Genomic DNA, 24,460 nt, shown 5'->3' with positions numbered 1-24,460 from the left:
TCGGTGATGCTATCTAACCATCTCATCCTCTGCCACCCACTTCTCCTTTTGCCGTCAATCTTTCCCAGCAGGTGTAAAATAGATAGTTAATGGGAAGCTTCTTTGTAGCACAGGGAGCTCAGCTTGGTGCTCTGTGATGAGCCCACCTAGAGGGGTGGGATGGAGGTGGGGGTGGGTCTAAGAGGGAGGAGACACATCTAAACATACAGCTGACTCACTTCATGTGCCGCAGAAACTACACAAGACTGTAAATCAGATATGCTCCAATTCAAAAAAAGAAAACACCTCATGTGCAAAAGCTGGGGACATTTTAGGTTTCTTTGTGCAGCTGAATTGAAACTTACCTGATGCTGAAGGCGGGCATGGTTGAGTGTGTGGAGTCTTGATGATTCTGACAATGGATTTGTCCTGGGCTACCTGGGCTCCGTTTGCTAGATCACCTTTCAGTCTTGGTCAGAGTGTAAATGGAGCCATGAGAGTGCTGTAGGCAGGCCCAAGGAATCAGGACCCCCGGGTCCTCAGCTGGCTCTGCTGTTGCCAATACGTTACATGGATTTATGCAAAAAATGTCCTTTCCCCGGGTCTCAGTTTCCTTATATCCACAAAATGAGAAGTTTGAATCAGAAAATTTCTAAAAGTCCCTTCCAGCTGTGATGCTCAGAGCTCTGGCCCAGATGTTTGACGGGATCTCCCTCTCTTCCCAGCTCTTTTCTCTGAACTCCCCACGGCATTTCAGTGGTCTCACCCCTAAACCACGGTCAGATTTCACCCTTCATCTCTCTTCCCCTTGAAGTCCTCTGAGGTCAGACTCTTGGGCTTTTTCCTGTCATGCCCTTGTCTAGCTTCTAGAATAGCACCTTGGCTATGATGTGTGCTCATACACCTTGTCAAATAGATGACTCGTGGGTGCAGACAGGTTCTGGTTCAAGATAGAATGGAGACCAAAGTGTAGACAAAGGTCTGACCATGAAGGAAACACTCTGTGGGGCTCTCATGTGGTCGGGTCTGACAGCACAGCCTCCAGTGATATATGGGTTCATGGGGGTCCTTGTGTAAAGTAAAGTATTTGGGGAGATTTAAGAGTTTGGTGCTGACTTTATTTTTCTGGGCTCCAAAATCACTGCAGGTGGTGATTGCAGCCATGAAATTAAAAGACACTTACTCCTTGGAAGGAAAGTTATGACCAACCTAGATAGCATATTCAAAAGCAGAGACATTACTTTGCCAACAAAGGTCCGTCTAGTCAAGGCTATGGTTTTTCTTGTGGTCATGTATGGATGTGAGAATTGGACTATAAAGAAAGCTAGCACAGAAGAATTGATGCTTTTGAACTGTGATGTTAGAGAAGAATCTTGAGAGTCCCTTGGACCACAAGGAGATCCAACCAGTCCATTCTAAAGGAGATCAGTCCTGAGTGTTCATTGGAAGGACTGATGTTGAAGCTGAAACTCCAATACTTGGGCCACCTGATGCAAGAGCTGACTCCTTGGAAAAGACCCTGATGCTGGGAATGATTGAGGACAGGAGGAGAAGAGGGCAACAGAGGATGAGATGGTTGGATGGCATCACCGACTCAATGGACATGGGTTTGGGTGGACTCCGGGAGTTGGTGATGGACAGGGAGGCCTGGTGTGCTGTGGTTCATGGGGTCGCAAAGACACAACTGAGTGACTGAACTGAACTGAACTGAACTGTTTGGTATTAACAGAAAAAACACACTCAGTTCAGTTCAGTCACTCAGTCATGTCTGACTCTTTGCAACCCCATGGACTGCAGCACGCCAGGCCTCCCTGTCCATCACCAACTCCTGGAACCTATCCAAACTCATGTCCATTAAGTCGGTGATGCCATACAACCATCTCATCCTCTGTCATCCCCTTCTCCTCCTGCCCTCAATCTTTCCCAGCATCAAGGTCTTTTACAATGAGTCAGCTCTTTGCATCAGGTGGCCAAAGTATTGGAGTTTCAGCTTCAGCATCAGTCCTTCCAATGAACACATACTACTAAATATAAAATAAACAAGGACCTACTGTATAGCACAAGGAACTATATTCAACATCTTACAATATCTATATTATTAAAAGAATCTGAAAAATAATATATGTATACAACTGAATCATTTTGTTGTACACCTGAAATTAACACAGCATTGTAAGTCAACTATGCCTGTGTGTGCATGCTAAGTCACTTCAGTCATGTCCGACTCTTTGCAACCCTATGGACTGTAGCCCACGTGGCTCCTCTCTTCCTGGGATTCTCCAGGCAAGAATACTGGAGCAAGTTTCCATGCTCTCCTTCAGAGATCTTCCCAACCCAGGGATCAAACCTGTGTCTCTTGCGTCTCCTGCCTTGGCAGGTGGATTCGTTACCACTAGCACCACAATTAAAAAATTTTTTTTTCTTAGAGAAAAGAAAGAGTGTATGGCATTCAAGTCAGATGGGCCACTCTGTCCCTGTGCCAGCTGGTGGGCTTTGATGAACTTCTTTACACATTAGTGCAAGGAACTTTCTCCTGGGGGAATGTCAATACCTGCTCTCCAGGTTGCGGCCTTGATGAAGAGGCTGATGTCAAGCTTTTATTGCAGCCCCTGAGACATGACAGGGCCTTGGGGAAACTCCATTCCCTTTCTTCCTATATCCCAAAGCATCTTTGCAACATCTTGTTGGGGGAGAAAAAGGACCCAGAGGCAAAGACCAGAGCTGCTTGCTTTCTCCAGGGGAGGGCTGTGCTCAGTCGTGTCCAACTCTTTGCAACCCCCAAGGACTGTAGCCTGCCAGGCTCCTCTGTTCACGGTGATCCTCCAGGCAAGAATACTGGAGTGGGTTGCTATGCCCTCCTCCAAGGGATCTTCCCAACCTCAGGATCGAGCCCAGGTCTCCCGCATTGCAGGCGGATTCTTTACAGTCTGAATCACCAGGGAAGGGGAGGGTTAGGGTCATGAGTAATCCCTAGAAGTAACCTTCCTGATGCATCTTTGGTTTGCAACTCAACTGGACCTTTTGGAGTTCCCTCTCATACCATGATCTCAAGCTTCAACACACCAGCAGACAGAAGACTCTGCATTTAAGATGATCTGGCTGCTAGATCACAGATATGAAGTTCACTCTGGGTCATCTACTTCCTCCTGTTAGATTACCTGCCTTTCTGTCACTGGCGTGGGCGTGTGTGGACCCAGCCAGATCCACGAGCCAGGAGCAAGTAGCATCCAGGGCCAGGAGGTCACATACCTGGCTCCTCAGCTGACAGCCCCTGGGGCAGGGGTCTGCACCAGGAATCCTGGGTCTCTGACCAAGGCTGGGGAGTGAGACCAGCCACCACTGGGGATGGGGTGTGGGCCAGGGGAGGGACTTCCAAGGGGAGAATGAATTACCATTTCTCAGTTACTGTATGTCTCTGAAGTATCAATAGAACGCCACACACCTAGGATCTGATATCTAGCTGGCTATTTACCAGCTGTGTGGTGCGGCCAAGTCCCATAGCCTCTCTGCGCTGTTCCCTTCTCTGTAAATGGGGGTGAAAGCTGTCACATGGCAGAGTTGTTGTAAAGATGAATGAAATAACATGCATCCTGGCCTGTGCCAGCAGGTACTATCCTTCCAGCTGTATTCTCTCCTTCCAGCTGCTCAGTAAGATAGCTTTTATCATCCCATTTCAGAGATGAGAAAACAAAGGCTCAGTATTGTACCGCACATGGAACTCTGCTGAATGTTATGTGGCAGTGCGGATGGGAGAGGGTGTTTGGGGGAGAACGGACACGTGTGTATGTATGGCTGAGTTCCTTCATTGTTCACCAGAAACTGCTACAACATTGTTAATCGACTATGAAAGTGAAAGTGAAGTTGCTCAGTCGAGTCTGACTCTTTGTGACCCCGTGGACTGTAGCCCACCATGCTCCTCTGTCCATGTTAATCGACTATACCCCAATACAAAAAAAAAGTCCCCCCCCCCAAAAAAAAGAAATGCTCAGGATATGTGTCTTGCCTACAGCCAAACAGCTGGAACATTATCCCAGATCTTTCACGCCCTATCCCCCGCCCACCCCAGTCCATTGTGGTTTCAGTCAGGGGCTCAGGAGCCGCGGGCCACCCCACCTTCCCCCGCCACAGCTCTGCTTCCCTCAGAGCTGCACCCACACAGGGTTTCCCTGCTCCACTCTGGTGCTAATTTCAGCGCATCCCGGCTCCACCTTGTTGCTAATTTGTCTCTGCGGCTTGGCCCTCCCCCGCTTCACCTTCCTGTGAAGTCCTCCTCCAGCCCCCACCTCCTAGCCAGGGCCAAAGGCGGGGAGATACCATTGAATTCGCCCCCACCTGGAGTGGGGGTTCTTTTGCTGAGGTCTTCTCGCTTTCCTTTCCAGTAGTTCATTACTTCTTATCGTCATCCCTCCCTCTTAAAGAATTTTGTGGCCATCCCTTTCTCCCAGTGGGGAGACCAGAAAGAGAAGGTGCAGAGTGGGCGAGCAGCTTCCCTGGGGTTTACACAGTGGGAAGATCTCTGCAGGCTGCCTTACACAGAAGGTGACAGAATAGGCTAAAGACCCCGGTCCTGTAACGCACCCACTCATCTCTGTGCCTATGAGAATCTCTCTCTGTGGCTGGGGAAATGCCCACTTTGGTTTGGCAGGAGGGTTTGGATCTTTCTGGACATCTACACTTTCTTCCACGCCCCTTCCCTCTCCTCCTCAAGGCCCACAGCTCATCAGTCTAGTCCACCACAGGGAGATTCCAGGCCCTGCCTTCTGGTCTCTGGCCCTCTCTGAACCATGATCAGTCAGTTCAGTTCAGTTCAGTCGCTCAGTTGTGTCCAACTCTTTGCGACTCCATGAATCGCAGCACGCCAGGCCTCCCTGTCCATCACCAGCACCCAGAGTTCACTCAGACTCACATCCATCGAGTTGGTGATGCCATCCAGCCATCTCATCCTCGGTCATCCCCTTCTCCTCCTGCCCCCAATCCCTCCCAGCATCAGAGTCTTTTCCAGTGAGTCAACTCTTCGCATGAGGTGGCCAAAGTACTGGAATTTCAGCTTCAGCATCATTCCTTCCAATGAACACCCAGGGCTGATCTCCTTCAGAATGGACTGGTTGGATCTCCTTGCAGTCCAAGGGACTCTCAAGAGTCTTCTCCAACACCACAGTTAGGGGCTGTCATCTGCACGATGGGCCACAATTACCCTGTGCTGTTGGCGGCATCACCATCCTCATTCTAGAATTAAGGTACTGATGTTCGGAGACGTCTAGTAACTTGCCCAAGGTCACACCGTGGGTAAGGTAGACAGCCTGGCTCTGAACTTAGGTCTTTAGCCCCCAAGCCCAGGGCTCTCTCCTCTGCAGCTGACACCGAATGGAGGGCAGCCGAGCTTTCTTCCACTCTCCCGAGGAGTGGCTTTTCTGGAGAAGAACACAACCACTGGGGCAGTGGAGTGCTGGCCCTGCACTAGGCGTGGCTCGAGCTCCTTCATTCCTCATGACACCCTGTGTAGTGGGTAACACAATCTCTGTGGTTTACAGCTGGGGAAACTGAGGCTCAGAGAGATGGGCGGACGGTCCAAATTAACATAACTAGTAGTTGGCAGATGTGTGAACTCGAACCCAGGATTGACAGCTCCAGTCCTTAAGTGTGGTGCTGATGCTGACATCAGTTGCTCAGCTGTGTCCAACTCTTGTGACCCCATGGACTGCAGCCCAGCAGGCTCCTCTGTTGATAGAATTCTCCAGGCAAGAATACTAGAGTGGGTAGCTGTTTTCTTCTCCAGGGGATCCTCCCAACCCAGGGATTGAACCCAGATCTCCTGCGTCGCAGGCAGATTCTTTACCATCTGAGACATCTAGAAAGCCCTGCCTAGAAAGAAATGCATGAGTCTGAGAGAGCTGTAGGTCTGAGTCTGAAGCCTAGCTCTGCCACATCTAGCTGGTGCCGTCTCTCTCCCTGGGCCTGCTAGATAGGCAATGGGGGTGCTACCCCACAGTGTGGGGTTGTGTTGTCACATGGGAGGCATCCAGAGATAAAACTCATGACAAATTCTGGCCCTGGGCACAGGCTAGGGGTTTAGCCAACTCGAGTTCCTTTCTTCTCTTTCTAGGCTTCAGCGAGGGTTCATTGGCCTCAGACCACGAAAGAAGGATCTTCAGTGAAAGTGAAGAGGGTGTTCTACTGGTGCTGGAGCCAGTTTCTCCCCAGTGGCAGGCAGCTTGCTCTTTTCATCTTCCTGGACCTCGCTCCCAGGAGGCAATGGGAGACCCTGTGCCCTGGGTCTCCCTCTCTATTTTCCTGCCTGAATTATAATCTCCTCGCCTCCTTGGCCACCCTGGAGTCCTCTTTGAACCTCCCTAGCACACTGCCTGTGAGTTTCCACCATGGAAAGGCCCTTCTGCCTAAACTCCTATCTGCTTCCTGTGGTTAATACTGGGGCAGGTTCTCTGATGGGAACATTTGTCTGAGTCACTGTCCCCTCCCCAGGACCCACTGACTCAGCATTGCGCTTCCCTTCCTGTCCCCATCCCCTACCAAGACGGCCTGCTCCCTGCTCTGCTCTGACCACTGACTCCTCCTTCACCAGACACCTCTGAGAGAAAGTGGGGCCCAATTTCAAGACCCCAGTCCTTCTGAGCATCTGCCCTGACCCAGGCTTTGTGCTAAGCATTTTCCTTACATCATCTTATTTGACTCTCAAAACATCACTGTGGTCACCGTCAGTTAGGGACTGTTTCCTTTTACAGGTTCAGGGAGGTTAAGGAATTTACCCCAAATCACATAACCAGGTGGAGCCACTACACAAAGCCATGTCTGGCTGACTCCCGAACCCGGGTTCTTAAACACACTGTCCTACCGCAACTAAGCCCCAGTGCAGCCAAATAAGTAAGTCAATAAATAAATATTTTTTAAAACACAAAAGACACTGTCCTGTGTGATACTTGGTTCCGAAGCAGAGGGAAAGACAGATAGGAATCCTTCTGCCTGGGAGAATTTGAATGCCTCCTTGCTCACTCAACTTGGGGGGAAACTTTGACACCTGGACACCCACTTAGAGGCCAGAAATTGCCCTGGGGTTTCCCAAAGACCAGAGAGGCCACCTCGTGTGGGAGGGAGGAGGTGTGAATCTCCAGGGGCCAGCAGGGTTCTCAATGCCTGGAGTTCTCAGTGGTTTGGGGCAGGGTGGGGAGAGTTCTCAGCTCCTCTGAGGTCTGGGTTTCCTGGACTGGGCTCTTCATTCCCTAGCAGACCTTCACAGAGGGCCCTGCCCAAACTCACACTCTGCCATCAGGGCCTTCTGGGTATCACAGGAGACAAACATGGCAGCAAGCATCAGCAGGGCTGGCGACAAGGCCTGGGATGAAAGCAGGAGAGAAGGGACTTAGAGCCTTGAGGAAGGCTCTGGAGAAGCGCAGGGACCCACACTCCCCCAGGTCTAGTGTAGTGTGATGGAGGGTGAGAGAATGCTGGGTTCAAATCCGGGCTCTACGGCTTCTGATCTGGGGGACCTCCAGCAAATTTCTCTGAACCTCGGTTTGGCCATCATGAAATGGGGCTAATCCCATCTACTTCACGGGGGTGTTATGAGTGTTAAATAAGGTGGGTTTTAAAGCACCAAGAGGTATCAGAGGCTACTCCCTCTTTCCATCCTCACCTTGTCCTGTCATCAAACACCTGCAGGAACGATCTTTCCAGCAGCCATGGTTGCTGTCAAAGTCAATGGCTTGACCTTCAGGTTAGACAGCAGTCCTAGGCTCTGTTCTTTTGTCCTGATCAGAGGGTTTTAGATAAGAGAGGACTGGGGGCCACTCACACACCTCTTCTTGAAAACAAAGTGAAACAAAACAAAAAACCCCAGCCTCCAAAAAGGTGAGCAATGCAAGCAAGGTCTACTGATGGAGATTCAGAAACGTTAAATCCAAACGATGGCACTTAACCCTCAACTGGGAGACTTACAGGGTGGGTTCAGAACACAGATTCTAGAGCCAGACTACCTAGGTTTGCTTCTTGGCTCCACAATGTTCAAGCCGAATGAAATTAAGCATGCTTCCTACATTCCAGTATCCTTTTATAGGTGCTTCCCAGGGGGCTCAGTGATAAGGTATCCACCTGCCAACACAGGTGATTCAGTTTCAACCCCTGGTTTGGGAAGATCCCCTGGAGTAGGAAATGGCACTCCACTCCAGTATTCTTACTTGGAAAATCTTATGGACAGGGGAGCCTGATGGGCTACAGTCCATGGGGCCACGAAGAGTCGGATATGACTGAGCCTCTAAGCACACAAGCACGTCCTTTCATCGAGTCTTGTATTCCTCATCTGTAGAGCGGGGATTCCAACTAGTACTATTGGGGTCTTCCCCATGGAGAACACGTGAGGACAAAATGAAATAAGATATGTCAGGGTTTAAGCAGAGAACCTGGAGTAAGGGAAGCTCTCAGTAAACATTAGCTGGTTTGTGACTACTTGGAAACTGTGCCTTAGAGTGCGGCAGTGCTAGCCAGACTCTGGGGTCATCTAGATGCATGGTTTTCACCCAGGGGACTCCAGGGTATGTGGACGTGTTTCAGGAGCCCCTTGTCAGAGTCAGAGATGGGGAGTGGGCAACCCACCCATCTTCAACCTCTGCCCCAATCTGTTTCATAGTTTGGGGTTCCCTGTGAAAATAGTTTGGATAAAAGTGTGTGTGTGTACGTGAGTTGCTGGGGTTGGTGGCTGGCAGTGGGGAAGTACTATTGGTTTTTTAGAAGTCTAAAATCTGCAGATTTGTCCCAGTGATTTCATTCTCCCTCCGCCACATGAGAACTTTGGTTATCTTTTCATCATGAGCCCCGTGGTTTGAACAGTTTGGTCTACTTTCAAACTGCATGTATTCAGCAATGTGAGATTCAGTGTGAGATTTTTTAGTTCTGGTCAAGGCAAAATTTTAGAAAGACCTTTGGCAAACTTACAGTTCAGAACCTTCACTGTCTATTTCAGGGTCTGAGAAGAGACTGGGTCCCTGGATCTGGGACCTGGATCTATCCCCTTCACTCCTTTCCCTACAGGAGATTGTGTCTTGTGAGCACTCTCTGTGAGCGTCATCTTAAATAACTTTCACAAGCATCCTTTATTCTGATCTCCATTTTAGATGCAGAGAACAGAGGCATGGGTGGGGATTGGTGGTGATGGTATGTGGTCTGCCTAGTATTGCTCATTTGATAAACATTTTCCAAAGCCCCAGACCACTGAAGCTTTATCTGTTTTCTGTATGAAAATTAGAGCCTTGTAGGATCCATCTACTCTTTTTCCAAATGGTCCCAAATCCTTAAACATTTTATTACTATTTGGAATTCGCTAATTTGTTCCCTATGTTAGCAAAGCTATGCAAGAAGGGCATAGATGAAAAATTTGTGTTAAGTCATGAGTGGTCTATGTTTGATTTCGATCCTTACATCACATCCATGATCCTACACTACAATTTATACACTTGAGCATATTCCAAGGAATGTGTGCTTAGAAACTCAATGTTTGCAGCAGATCCCAAGACATATACACTCCACAACACACTTGTTCTTTGAATCATAAACATGGAAGAAGATGCACAGAGATGGTCAGATACTCAGACACATATATGTATCCAGACACACAAAACCATGTTCACACAGCATGCACACACATACACAGACCCCTCATGTGTGTGTGCTCAGTCACGTCCGACTCTGCAACTCTACGGGCTGTAGCCGCTGTAGCCCTCTGTCCATAGGATTTCCCAGGCAAGAATATTAGAGTGGGTTGCTATCTCCTTCTCCAGGGGATCTCCCTGACCCGGGAATCGAACCTGCATCTCCTGCATTGCAGACGGATTCTTTTATCACTGGGCCAACAGGGAAGCCCACACGGACGTGCCAATTGAAATGAATCCTCTTTGAAAGCCAGTTTGACAAGATGTCTTTGGAAAGAAGAAGGGATGTAGGATTTACAAGTAAGGAAAACGGCAAAAATAATAGGGTAAACTTACATTCTCAATAAATTGGCAAAAAAAAAAAAAAAAGGCAGGAGGGAAGTGGTACCCAATGCTGAAGACTACCTTTTATAAAACAAGTGTCTTTATACATTACCACTAACAAAGAAATTACTACTTCTTTTTAGAAACATATTTCTTATTGCTCCAGTAGTCAGATGCGTTCAGACTCTTTTCCTGTAACTCCACTCCTAGGGAGTTACTTTAAAGGAAAACATCAACAAAAAGAAAATGCGACTTATAGAAAAGTAGTCACAACATTATTATTTAGGAAACAGTGGTAGCCAGATAAATACCTTCAATCAAATCTTATATCAGTTTCAGGGAATATTTTCTAGCCATCATAATGGCAATTATGAGGATGAGGGGCATCACAGAAAATAGTTATGATAAAGCCAGTGAAAAAAAAAGAAAAAAGAACACAAAATCGGGAGGCACTGTGACTGGGAGGGGATGAAGATTTGTCTAAAAAAAATTAACAAAAGTGAGATATGAACAGTACTTTGAGGAAGATATGACTATTATCGACTTGTTTTTTTATTTTTGTTTACTTTAAAGTTGCTATGGTAAAGATTTTGGTTCCCAAAGCTATCTGAAATGTAAAAGATAAACCTAAGGTAAGCCAGCCTGATACCTGCAGTAGAGATTTAACCTATTTGCAGATAATGGACCTTTAGCAATTCATCTATGGGGGCTGTATACACGACATGTATCTCTCAGAATGTCACGTGTACATTGGAACTGGCAATCCTCCCAGCCTCAAAGTGTCATTTAAGAGTGTCCATGGTGTTTCACAGGCCTAAGTTTCACTCTGTTATTCTTCTAAGCCCTGGATTGATTATTTCCAGGTAATATATTTAATACCAATATCTGACTTTGCAGCTCATCTTCCCAGCTTGGAAGCTCTTGATCCTTGGAGATAAAACTCAGTTGGTGGAAAAAGTTATCCAGGAGGGCCAGAGACCAGGAGATGCCAGGCCTTACCATGAACTAGTTCTGTGACCTTTGCCCAAGCTTGCTAGTGTCCACTGAGAATTGACCAAGGTGGGTGGCGTATATCAGTGATTCTCAAACCTCAGGGGTACCAGAATCACCTGGAGGGGGGTTCTTGTGGATACAGAGATTACTGGGCCTCACCTCCTGTGATAAGACTCAGTAAGGGACTTGCCTGGTGGTCCAGTGCTTAACAATCTGCCTGCCAAGGCAGGGGACACAGATTAGATCCTCAGTCTGGGAATATTCCACATGCCACAGGACAATTAAGCCTGGGTGCCACAACTATTGAGCCCATGCTCTAGAGTCCATGCTCTGCAGTAAGAGAAGTCACTGCAATGAGAAGCTCACACAAGCAATTAGACAGTAGCCCTCACTCACGGCAACTGGAGAAGCCCGTGTGCAGTGGCAGACTCAGTGCATCAAAATAAATAAATAAATAAATAGGTAGATAAATAAATAAATAATGGATTAAGAAAAAGACTCAGTAAGACTGGAGTGAGGCCAAAGAATTTGCATTTCCAAGTTCCCTAGTGATGCTGAGGCTGCTGATCTAGTATGGAGGGCCACTGCTCTACACATATTTTGCTCAAAATAACCTTGCCAATGAAGTACCTTAAATATTACTTCCACAAACAAAGAGCATAGAAAAGTTGGATGACTTGAAAAGTCATTCAGCCTTCTTGGTATAATAAGATTACCTGCTTCAAGAACTAAAATATAGAATGACTGTGACAATCAAGGTATTAGTCATTTGCTGGGGATGTGAATAGCAACACACACACACAAATCTCTCCTCTATTATGGAGACTCATTGCCAGAGTGCTTTCTTCTTTAAATATGAACCATCTCCAGGTTTCAGGGTCCTGCCTGTTTTGGGTGTTTTCCTTTTTTTTTAATTTGATGAGAATGAGTTGACTCACATGGTCAACTTCGACTTAGAAGCTGCACGGTTTCTGCTGTGACCAGGAATCCTCAGCAAAGTGATAGCATGCACTGCCTGTGACTTTGCAGACCAAAGGTTTGTGGTCTCAGGCTTATCAGTGTATCCTCCACGCTGCCTGGGTGAGCTGGGTGCTGGGAGCTGCAGAAGCTGCTGCTTTGTAGCTATGGACCAGCCACCCATCTCTGTGCATCTCAGCTGTAGTATGGGGAAAACAACACTGACCTTCATTGGGTAATGGTGACGGTTCATCGAGCATATAAAGAGCACAGCCTGGTACCCACCAGAGATCTTCCTGGAACTTGACGAAATGGCTCCAAACTTGACAAACAAGAGTGAAGGGGTGAGCATAGCCAGAACACTTCTGGCTGAAACACACACACACACACACGAGAGGGGGAACTTTACTTAACCAAACACCATGACTTATTATGGTCAGTGCAGTGGTAAGCTATGAAGAGAAAGCCGAGAAACAGAACCATGTAGGTTTGATGCAATGGTACGTGATGTGAGGTTCACACGTCACCTCAGTTCAAGAATTAGGCCTGGAAAATGGGCAGTCGATAAAAAAGAAAAAATTAAATCAGATCCTTACATTATACCATATACAGAAATCAACTCCAGATGATTACATGTTAAAAATAAGTCCCTGAAAATTTTCATAGAAAACCTTAATAGAAATGTCTTTTGAACTTTGGAGAAGGGAAAGATTTCTTAAACATAAGATACAAAGATGTTGACTCTAAGAGAAAAGAGTGATATATTTTTCTGTGTTAAAATTGAATTTTATTTCTTAGACAACTTGAAAATAAGCTACAAATCAGAGACTATATTGCAGTAAGCACCCTAACAAAAGATTATATAAGAATGTATCAAATGCTCTTTCACATCTGTGAGAGATTATATTCTCATTCAGAATGATTCAGAATATATTGGCTGACATCATTGGCTTTGGGCTTGGCCATATAACTTCCTTGAGTCAACAGAACGTAAGTAGTTAGGACATGTGTCATAGCTTAGCGGAAGGTTTAAAAGCATTGCATGTCTCTTTTTCCTGCATCTTCCAACATCTCCTAAACTAGAGCTATTCCTTTAGCCTGGGCCCAGAAGTGGGAAGACATGGAGCAAGGAGCTGACACACAGTTTGGAGCAGAGATGCAATTGACCAGCAGACTTCAGAACAAAAGAAAATACTCCTTGTTATAAGCCACCGTTTGGGGGAGTTGGGGGATTGTTTGTTACTGTAGCGAAAGCTGATTGATATAAAAACTTAGTACCTAGAAGTGGGATGCTGTGCTAACTAAAAAACAGAATGTGTAGTTTTGGTTTGGGGGCTGAATGGCAGACAGTGAGGTACTTATTATAGGGGGCTGGAAAACTATCAAGCTATGTAATGCAGTAGGGAGACATTTGGGAAAAAGATCACATGTGATCATTTGGAAGGCAGGAAATATACCTACTGAATTCATGGCTTTGGGAGAAGAAATTTTGAGACAGAATGTTGTTTCTGTGAGTTACTTGTTCCTAACTACATTTCATCAGATACAAGGGGTGACAGCAGATAAGACTGGCTCATTTGTAAGCAGAATTGAAAGAGAACGTAGTTAAGTCTTGAAATGCTAGAGTTTGCAGAATGGACAGGTGCAAACATCTGTCATTTCAACTTCTGCAGCCTGCAAAATATCCTCAAAATAGAAACCAGCTTTAGGGGCAAATTTCAAAACAAAAGTATGACCTGGGGTTAAGACCAAATCAAATGCATGACTGTTATTCCATTTGTTAACACCTCTGAGAGGATTTAGATGGTCCCAGAGAATGGACGAGGCGGCACAGTGGTAAAGGATTCACCTGCCAATGCAGGAGACGCAAGAGATGTGGGTTCGATCCCTGGGTCGGGAAGATCCCCTGAAGGAGGAAATGGCAACCCACTCTGGTATTCTTTCCTGGAAAATTGCATGGACAGAGGAACCTGGTAGGCTACAGTCCATGGGGTCTCAAAGAGTCAGACACAAATGACTGACTGAGCACACACACAGGAAATGGACAACCTCATTTCTTGGAAAAGAGACTGACTCTCATTAATCCTGATAGCATTCAAATACTTAAAGAGTTATATCTAGAGAAAAACAGAGAGGTGTGTCCCAAAGCACATTGTGACTACATACATTTCATAGACAGTTTTTGATTGTTCCATCGCCAAAAGTGCTATTGGTCTGAATTAAATAAGACTGACTCTTTAGGACATAAAACGGTCTTGAACTCTGGCCTTTACAGGCAGGAAGCACACTGATGGCACTGATAAGAAATACCCAGAAGAAGAATAGTGACAAACAGGAACAGATACTACACAAAAAAGGAAACACTTATGACTGATGGACAAACAGACATGTTTAGCTTCATTACTGGTCAGGGCAATGCAAATCCAAACCAAAAAGAGATCTCAATCCAAAATAATTTGGCTGGCCCAAATGGGAAACTCAGTTGATACCTAGCGTTAGAGAGAATGTGGATCAACATGATCTCTTACACGTGCTATTTTCATGCAGCTACTTTAGAAAATGATTGAAGCTATCTTATAACAGTGACTATCCTAAAGCAGCAATTCCACTTTTTTATATATATGTAGTAAAAAGTCTTGCCTATACAAAGATGTTCATAGCTGCACTGTTTACAATGGCAAAGATCTGGGAAAACCCTCAAATGCCCTTAAAAGAGAGTGAATGAATAAATAATGTGTTTAACCAATACATTTAACAATGTATTTAACATTAAACCAATCATTTTAACAGCAGTTAAAATGAACTGCAGTGCACACTCCATAAAATGGATGTATATTATCAAAACATTCTTGGCCAAAAAGAAAGTCCCTACAATTATAAATAGTATGCACACTTTTTTTTTTTTTTTTGTAAAGCAAGAATATACACACTTAGACACACATATCGATGAAAAATAAGCAAGAGAGTTTAGGATGTTGGTTACCTTGGACTGTACATATACACATAGGAAAATATGGTTATGAAAAGTTGTTGAATCACTCAAAGATGCCAGGATTATTGGCCCCCGGAGGAGAAGAATTCAATCCAGGGTCAGAGACAAGGCTTGATCACTCAGAGCTTTTGTGTAATAAAGTTTTATTAAAGTATAAAGGAGATAGAGAAAGCTTCTGACATAGGCATCAGAAGGGGGCAGAAAGAGTACCACCCTGCTAGTCTTCAGCTGGATGTTATATAGTCACTGCTGCTGCTGCTGCTGAGCTGCTTCAGTCGTGTCCGACTCTGTGCGACCCCATAGACGGCAGCCCACCAGGCTCCCCCATCCCTGGGATTCTCCAGGCAAGAATACTGGAGTGAGTTGCCATGTCCTTCTCCAATGCATGAAAGTGAAAAGTGAAAGTGCAGTCGCTCAGTCGCTAGCAGTCTGTTAACAAAAGCAAGGAATGTCTTAAAACTCAGAATGGCACCACGCCCCTCACCCATAAGATGCATTTTGGGATGATCTTGGCACCAAATGGTTCATCCTGGGCCATAAAATGATTAACTTGAATCTTAAAGAAGGGCAGATCACCATGCAAATAGTTTCATTTATATAGATTCAGTTCAGTTCAGTTCAGTCGCTCAGTCGTGTCCGACTCTTTGCGACCCCATGAATCGCAGCACACCAGGCCTCCCTGTCCATCACCAACTCCCGGAGTTCACTCAGACTCACGTCCATCGAGTCCGTGATGCCGTCCAGCCATCTCATCCTCTGTCGTCCCCTTCTCCGCCTGCCCCCAATCCCTCCCAGCATCAGAGTCTTTTCCAATGAGTCAACTCTTCACGTGAGGTGGGGGAACAATACCTGAGTATAACATACTGGTTTGTCAAGTCGGTTCTGAGCCAAGAGGTGGAACCAACTTGAAGACAGAGTTTGGGGTAAATGCATAGTACATTAGCATAGCTTAAGATAAATATTTCCATAAGAAAAAGGCATTGGTTAACTTCAGGTGAAACCAGGTGTCATTACGGCAACACAGTATTTTAAGAGAGACCTCCTTTTAAGTTTGTATAGAGAAGGAAAAAATATCGCTAGTTTGTTTCCTCCTGCCGCTTAAGAGGGATAAAAATGCCTGACACTTGCTGGCTACTCCCTCCCTTTGGAGACGCCCTGGCCTTCCTGCCTGTTACTCTCTCAGTTAGAAGCAGGTTATTGTCAAGGTGCTAACTTTTGTTCTGAGTAGTGATTCATATGGAGAAGGAAATGGCAACCCACCCCAGTATTCTTGCCTGGAAAATCCCATGGATGGAGGTGCCTGGCGGGCTGCAGTCCATGGGGTCGCAAAGAGTCGGACACGACTGAGGACTTCACTTCACTTCACTTCATTGCATTATCAGAAAGAACTGCAACTTAAAAAAAGAGGTTGTTTTGAATACTTTTCAAAAATGTTTTATTTCTTGGCATTCTTTATAGTAGTTTATTCACTTTTTATGTTTAGCTGTGATGGCTCTTTGCTGCTGGGCAGGCTTTGCTCTCACTGCGGAGAATGGAGGCTACTGTCTAGATGCAGCGTTCAGGCTTCTCACTGCCGTGGCTTCTGTTGCTGCAGGGCACAGGGTCTAGGCATGGGGGCCTCAGTAGCTGCGGCTCCCGGGCTCTAGAGCACAGGCCTCAATAGTTGTGTGGATGGGCTTAGTTGCTCTGTGCCATGTGGGGTCTTCCCTGATCAGGGATCGAACCCATGTCTCCTGCATTGGCAGGTGGATTCTCTGCCACTGAGCCACCAGGGAAGCCCCTGTTTTGTTTTTAATTGATGTACAGTTGATTTACAATGTTGTGTTCGTTTCAAGTGTACAGAAAAGTGATCCAGTTATAAATATATATGTATATATATATGATTGTTTGCTCTAAAATCATAGACTATTAGAGTTAAAAGCACCCTTAGATAGAAATAGTTCTATGTTTCCCAAATGAGGATACCAGATAGGAGGAGTGACTGATCAAAGTTACACAATTCTTGCGCAGCACAACCCAGCCTGCTCCTTTTGTAATCCTCCTACTCCAGGGCTTGTACGTTCAAGCCAAGGCTTTTTCTTTTCTCACTCTCCCCCATGTCTAACCCAGCCATCGTTCTGTTCTGCTCTGCTATGACACTCCTGGGTCCATCCACCTTGCACAGCACCTCCTGCCACCCAAAGCCATTATCTCTCCCCCTAGACTTCTGCTAGTGCCTCCTGACTGGTCTTCCTACATTCTCTCTTGCTCTCCAAATAACCTATTTCCCATGCAACTGAGAGAAGGATCTTCTTTTGCAAAAAAAAAAAAAAAAAGTCAGTTCTTATCCCTGACTGCCTTTCTCAACTGTCTCCCCAAAGCACCTAAAATAAAATTCAAATTCATCACAGCTTCCCAGCTTCACCTGAACTGGTCTCTGCCTTCCTCTCAGGCTTCACCTCCTATCATTCCACCTCCACCCAAGTTTTATGTACCACTCTCACTGACTTTCCTTCTGGAACGTTCTAGACTGGTCTCTGCATGTCACAGGTGCTGCCAGTATCCAGCTCACATCCTTTAGCTAGGCTTTTCCATCTTAGTGCACACAAGCTGACTTCAGCCATGGAAGACAGCTCTGTCCCTGAGCAGCCAAGGACAGCAGTGGCAGGGAGCAGGCCTCACCAGTAACAGACAGCAACTGAGGATAAATATCCCAACTCCCCTGCTCTTAGGGGAGATAATTCAGCTGTGTGCTCTACACTGCATCCCAAAGCACCCTGGGGAGTCAGCCCCACCACTCACAAAGTAGCTGGCCTGATAACATGTTCTTTAGTAAGTCCTTGTTTTGCTCTCTGTTTCCCTTATTCATCTTTCCTGCACTTCCCAAATAAATTACTTTCTTCAAATCTTTGTCTTAGGTCCTATTCAAGGGTCATGTTAAGATACCACATTAGATCTTTGCACTCCCCATTCTCTCTGCCTCAAATATTCTACCCCTCCAAGTCTCAGCTCAAATGCCAACTCTTTAATTTCCCCTCTTGTCATATCTCTTTGTTATGTGTCTTCACTGACTTATCCTATTTGGAATTATCTTGTTTATATAATTAGCTGAAAAATTATGTCTCTCCCAGGGGATTAGCTCTACAAGGCAAATGTCTTGAGTATCTTGGTTCCCAGCACAGGGGGAGGGTCTGGCACATAGTAGGCACCCTTGAAATATTTGTTGACTTAGTTAATGAGTAGTTTTTGCCAGAAGGGATGTCAAATACAGCATCAAGGGTAAGATTTACAGTAGCTGTTTGAGCTTATGCATTTCTAATTGGCAAGCAAATTGTTGACGTGTAAATGGATACTGCTATCGTGTTTGAGTGGTTGATTCTCTTTAGTGGGTTTAATCTGCTTCCAACTACTCTAAAGTGTTTGCAGTTGCTGTACTAATTACGAATCCTGATAAACTCTCCATTAAAGTCTATCTTCTAAGTACGTTCAACACAATAATACTGTTAGAAGGAATTATATATGGTTGGCAGTAAGAGAACCATATTTATTTAGTAACGGTCTTAAACTCAACCTGCCTTTCCACTGATGTACCTGAATAAGTGAAACTAGACTACGTTTACCCGCTTGCTTATTTATGCAGGGGAGATCTTGGCAGAGGCTTGCCCTAGGGGATAGAGATGTGGAGACCAGAAAGAAATTCCATGTGCAGTCCTTTGGAGAAAACTCAATTCTTATGTGGCCTTGGCCCATCTCATGTTCACCTGGCATGAACACAAGGCAAGCAGTCATTTGAATTCATAGGGCCCAACCCTTTGCTGGGGGCATTTGGGTACAGATGAATGTGTGTGTTTGGTATTAATAATAATCTCTATGTTTTTATTTCCTCATTTGTAAAGTTGATTTATAGCAACCACTTCATACCTTATTGTGAGGCTCAAATTAACACAGAGTGTAAAGGACCAAGGAAGCTATAAATAGCTGTGAACACATAAAGACCCTATTGTTGTAACCGGAAGCCACTGATTCCTCTTTGGAAACAGTTCTGTCTGTGAAGCACGTCCTCACTTGTCTCTTATTTATAGAAAAGCTTTAGTCTCCCAGGCCTCCACTGAGTACCAAAAGGCTGCTGGTTCAGGAATCACTGACTGGAAGAATATGAACACGTAGTAACAAAAGACAGTAATTGGGCCAAGAGAACAGGTAATAATTTAAACAACAGATCAACTATATAGTAGAGTAACGTAATATTTATTTCCTCCCTGACGGACTTAGATAACAGTGTCTGACTCATATTCCTGAGTTGTCTTACAGATACTAAAACCCCTACTAGATGGAAGGAGCTAACTGCATGATAACAATGAACACAGAGCCCCAAGATTGGTTGGAATTGCAAAGCTGATGATATTGACTCCTGATTAACCACCACTGACCGATCAGAAGAATGTCCACAAACTAATCAAGCCTCACAAGCCTCTTCCTTAAGGATAAGGGATCTTTGAAAGCATTTTCCCCAAATGAGATCTCAGGCCTTTAGAACATTAGCTCCCCTCATACCCCTTGCTTGCCTCTCAATAAAGGCTCCACTTTGTTTCGCCACCACCTTGTCAGTAGACCGGCCTTACTGAGCTTGGGCGAATGGCCCCAAGTTTGGTTTGGTAACATCAGGTTCCACTGAGACATGGGCCAGATCTTTAGTTCACCTAAACAGTCATCAGCAGGATCACATGCCTGTGTTAAGCCAGGAGCTCAGACTCTAGACAGGAAAGCAGGCTCAGGAAGAGACAAATTACATCAGAAGGCAGTCTGTGCAAGCCCAAAAGGGAAATCACGGTGTCTGGGATCCATGGGAAACAAGAAGTGTTGGGAGAAAGGAGAAAAGGCTTCACTGAGGAGGTGATTTTGAGCAAGAATGGAACTCACCACATGAAAAAAAACAGTTTTCCTTAAAGAAACGAGCATGTGCAAAGACCAGAGTGTATCTGGCAGGAGGGTGTGGAACCCAGTGTAGGGGCACTGAGCGTAAATATGGGGTTACAGGTGGTATAGGTTGTGGCCACATTAGGAGGCAGATTGCACGATAAGCTAAGATGCCCAGGCAGCACCTGGGAGGGAGTCTGCCGAGGGGCGGTGAGAGTGCTGGTTCAGAACTGGAGCCAGGCTGTCTGCTTCTGAATCCCACCTTCCCAGTGACTAGCTGAGTAATCTTGGACAACTTCTCTGCACCTTGGTCTCCTCATCTGTGCAATGGGTGATAACAGCAATAACTACTTCCAGGGCCACGAGGAAGAAAAGACAGCTTAAAACACATGAAGTGCTTAGAGTAGCATAGCACACGTGAAGTATACCGAGTGATGTTAGCTCACAACTGCTGTTTTTCTATGGACGGGCAAGATTAAGGGACGACCAGGAGCCTCTAACCAAGTCTCAGAAGTAACAACATAGACGTTGGAGGAAAACCATGAGGGCCACCTGTCGTAGAAGCCACGGCAAGGGGATGTTTCCAGAAGGAAGGGTCAACAGGATCAAGGGTGCTAAGACGCCAGGCAAGATGAAAGCCAAGATGGTCATGGATTTAGCAGCGATGAGGTCACTGGTGACTTTAGCCATTGCAGCTTTGGTGGCATGGTAGAGACAGAAGCCAGTTTGCAGTGCATTGAAAGCATGGGCAGGGAAGAAGTGGGGAGAGTGGGGCCAGCACTTCCCGTTGTTTGCCTGAGAATGGGCACAGGTGAGAGACAGCAGAGGTAGAGAGACAGTAAGGTTGGTCACATTGCTTTGCCAAATACCCATTACATCCCACCATTGTCTCCTGTGTGGCTCACAGCCTCTGGTCGGTTAGCCAGGAGAAAGATCAGAATCAGTAATTCATAGACGAGGATACTTCTGGTAGACAGAGATCAAGAAGGGGCAGGGCTGGGACTTCCCTGGTGGTCCAGTGGTTAGGAATCTGTCTGCCAATGCAGGGGACATGGGTTCAATCCCTGGTTGGGAAGATCCTGACCACCGCGGGGCAACTAAGCCCAAGGGCTGCAAGTACTGAAGTCTGTGTGTCCTCGAGCCCCTGCCCCACAACAAGAGGAGCCCCTGCAATGATAAGCCCACACGGTAACTAGAGAGTAGCCCCTACTCACAGAAATTAGAGAAGAAGCCTGTGAGCAGCAATGAAGACCCAGCACAGCCTAGGGTCAAACAATCTCAATAAATAAATAAGTAACATTAAAAAAAATTTTTTTAAAGAGTGACAGAGCTGGAAGAAAGTCAGGGTTACCCATTTCCTCTCTTTTCATGATGTGACTGTGGGCAAGGCAGGACTGGGCAAGAGGAGGCAGGGTGCTGCTCAGCACCATCTACCTGCTTTATCACATCTGGGTCTAAAGGATCCATCTGTTGAACGTGGAAGGAGGCAGAAGAGATTGGTGACAGAATCCCTTAAACTAACACAGGCTGGTTAAACGTGTTGCATCCTACTGAATCACCTCCTGTTGGGGGTGGTGGGAGAAATCTTTGGTTGAGATCGGTTCCAGCTGGGAAACAGTGAGGGCAGGATGGATCCCAGATCAGCAGAGGGAACAGTGTCTATTCTCCACACCTGCCCCTTCTCCACAATCAATTCTTGGCCATTTTAGATAAATCTGGGTTTTCTTTGACTCTGCGGCTCGGGGAGTTGAGGCTGAGTGGGGCCCTTTGGTGAAAGAGATGCCCTCTACTTACCATGACAGGATTCCCTTTTTAACCAGCTGTTTGGGGACTGAGGCCCAAGTCAGTTGGCTCTTCTGGTAGGGTAAAGATCTTATTTTCAGGACCTTATGACAGTGAAAAATGAGGGCTAGATCATGCTTACATGCTTAATTGGGAACTGTTTTCCTTTAATATCTTACATCATACTATAATTTTTTTCCTGTTGACATAGGTCAGAGAAATTTGTTTATAGTGCAACCAGCTGTGTTCTTCTCATTGGCATGAAGAATAAGTCCATGTTTTATTTAGTTTTCATAATTTATTTTCAAAAGTATCAACACTACTCAGAACCGTGTGACAAGTGTGGTAGGGAGTTATAAATCATTTAGTCAAGACTTTCCTTTATAATACAATTCTATATAGTTGTGCAGACATGCTAGTGATCTTTGATTTTTGACTGTGCTCTTTTCTTTTTATGCTCCTATTGACTTTATTCCAGGAAAGGCACATTAAACTCCTCGGGTCTATTAAATTATTTTTTTTCTGATAAATATTTTAGATGCTAACTTTGAGAGTGGTATAAGCAGTAACGTTTTTGCTAAGACATCTAGGAAAATTTTACAAGCTTATTACAATATTCCAAGAGTGTTTTAAAATGATAGCTTTTTAAAAAGCTTTTGATTAGTCCATGACATGTTTTATTTATTTATGCAAGTTAGTACCATAACCAATGAAATTTATTGTTAAAGTGTAAAGTGTATAGCTTATTTTTTTACTAAGATTTTGACAATTGTATTTTTGCTTTCGTGAAATTGAATAGAGAGCCAAGGTCAATTAAAACATAGTTTAGTCAGAAAATAATGTATTATATTGTTAGCACTAGGCTTTGGTGATGTGGAAGACATAAAAGACAGTGTTTGAGGCTTTTTTTTCTTTTATATAGTAGTAGTATTTGGGGGCTTCCCTTGTGGCTCAGTTGGTTAAAGAATACACCTGCAGTGTTGGAGACCTGGGTTTGATCCCTGGGTTGGGACGTTCCCCTGGGGAAGGGAAAGGCTACCCACTCCAGTGTTCTGAACTAGAGAATTCCATGGGCCATGGGGTCAAAAAGAGTTGGACAGAACTGAACGACTTTCACTTACTTACTTAGTAGTAGTTAGACTACTAAGTCAGAGAACGCAATGGCACCCCACTCCAGTACTCTTGCCTGGAAAATCCCATGGACGGAGAAGCCTGGTAGGCTACAGTCATGGGGTCGCAAAGAGTTGGACATGACTGAGCGACTTCACTTTCACTGTTCACTTTAATGCATTGGAGAAGGAAATGGCAACCCACTCCAGTGTTCTTGCGTGGAGAACCCCAGGGATGGCGAGCCTGGTGGGCTGCCGTCTATGGGGTCACACAGTGTCGGACACAACTGAAGTGACTTGGCAGCAGCAGCAGGAGCCTGATAAGTCACTTAGAACAATGATTGTGGGGAGAAAATGCCTCCTTCTGATTTGTTTGGGCAATACCTTTAAGTCAAAGACTTTGGAATGAGGAAACCCTAACAATGGGGTTTTGGAAAATCATGTTCCAAACCAGGGCAGAAAAGACCCAAAGAGGGCAGTGGGAGATTCCAGGGAATAAACCAATGGATGGCCATCCAATACGAGGCCAAAATATGGCAGGAGGGCTGAGAATATAGCCTTCAAGGCCTATAACTTGTGCAGTCTCTGCTGCTGCATACTTGAAATGTTTAGTTTTTAAACAAGGGATTCCCTCATTTGATTTTGCACTGGAACTTGCAGATCATGTGAACATCCTGGTCAGGGATGCAGGCTTGGTGGAACACGTGGACTGCAGACTTTTTCTAGGGCTAGCAGGCAAGCCCTGACTTCGGATGCTCCCCATGTGAACTTGGTTCTTGAAACTCACCCACCCCTGAGAAAGCTGAGCCAGCCAGCCAGAGTTAAGAGAGAGGACCTGGCCAATTTGCAATCAGAGCATTGCAAAGAGCAGCTGTAAGATGTATTAGACAAACCAAGCAGGGAGGGAGGAAACACAGAATACTCTCAGAAACCGTGGACAATGAATGGGGCTCTGTGCCGCAAGCTTTCTCAAGCATTTTCATATTAAAAAGATCCTAGCGAGGAATTGGGAACCCAGTTAAGGATAATAACCCAGAGGTTCAGGAAGATGATCAGAACCCACGGTTCTAGTGTTAACACAAGTTCATGGGACCGACGTGTAGTGAGGCCAAATAAACTGAAACTTTGGAGTTTTGAGCAGAAAAAGGTTTATTGCAAGGCCTTGCTAGGAGACAAGGTGGCTTGTACCCTCAAAAGCCAGGTAGGTTGTGGGAGGGAGGTTCAGAGGGAGGGGATGTATGTATACTTATGGCTGATTCATGTTGATGTATGGCAGAATCTAACAGTGTTGTTAAGCAATTATCCTTCAATTAAAAATAAATACATAAAACAAAATAAGCCTGGAGCTCCTCGAAAGGTTTTGGCAAAGCACTTTTAAAAGCAGGTGAGGATACCTGATTTAGAAAGTCTACTTTCTTCACTTAACAAAATGCCATCTACATTGCTTGTTAAATCGCTGAACTCTCCTTAAGCTGTGGTCTTTCTGATTGTTCCTTTTATTAGCTCAGCTTCTCAAGATACTCTGGAGTGTGAGGTAGAATTTCTGTGTCAGATTCAAAATGTTGTACACATTTTAAAGAAAAATCCCCTAATTTACTTATTCTACATTCCACCTTTTAAATGAATAAAGTGATTATTACACCTAAGTGTGAATAATGTTAAAAAAAATGAAAAGCAGGTGAGGTGGAGGAGGGGTGCAGCTTACAACTTGTGCACAGCTTGTGCACAGTTCTCGGACTGGCTGATGTTGAGGAAACAGGGTGGAGTCACTG

The sequence above is a fragment of the Oryx dammah genome, unplaced genomic scaffold, assembly GCF_014754425.2.
Source record: "Oryx dammah isolate SB20612 unplaced genomic scaffold, SCBI_Odam_1.1 HiC_scaffold_8, whole genome shotgun sequence".
NCBI lineage: Eukaryota > Metazoa > Chordata > Mammalia > Artiodactyla > Bovidae > Oryx > Oryx dammah.
Note: the sequence above shows the minus strand (reverse complement) of the source record.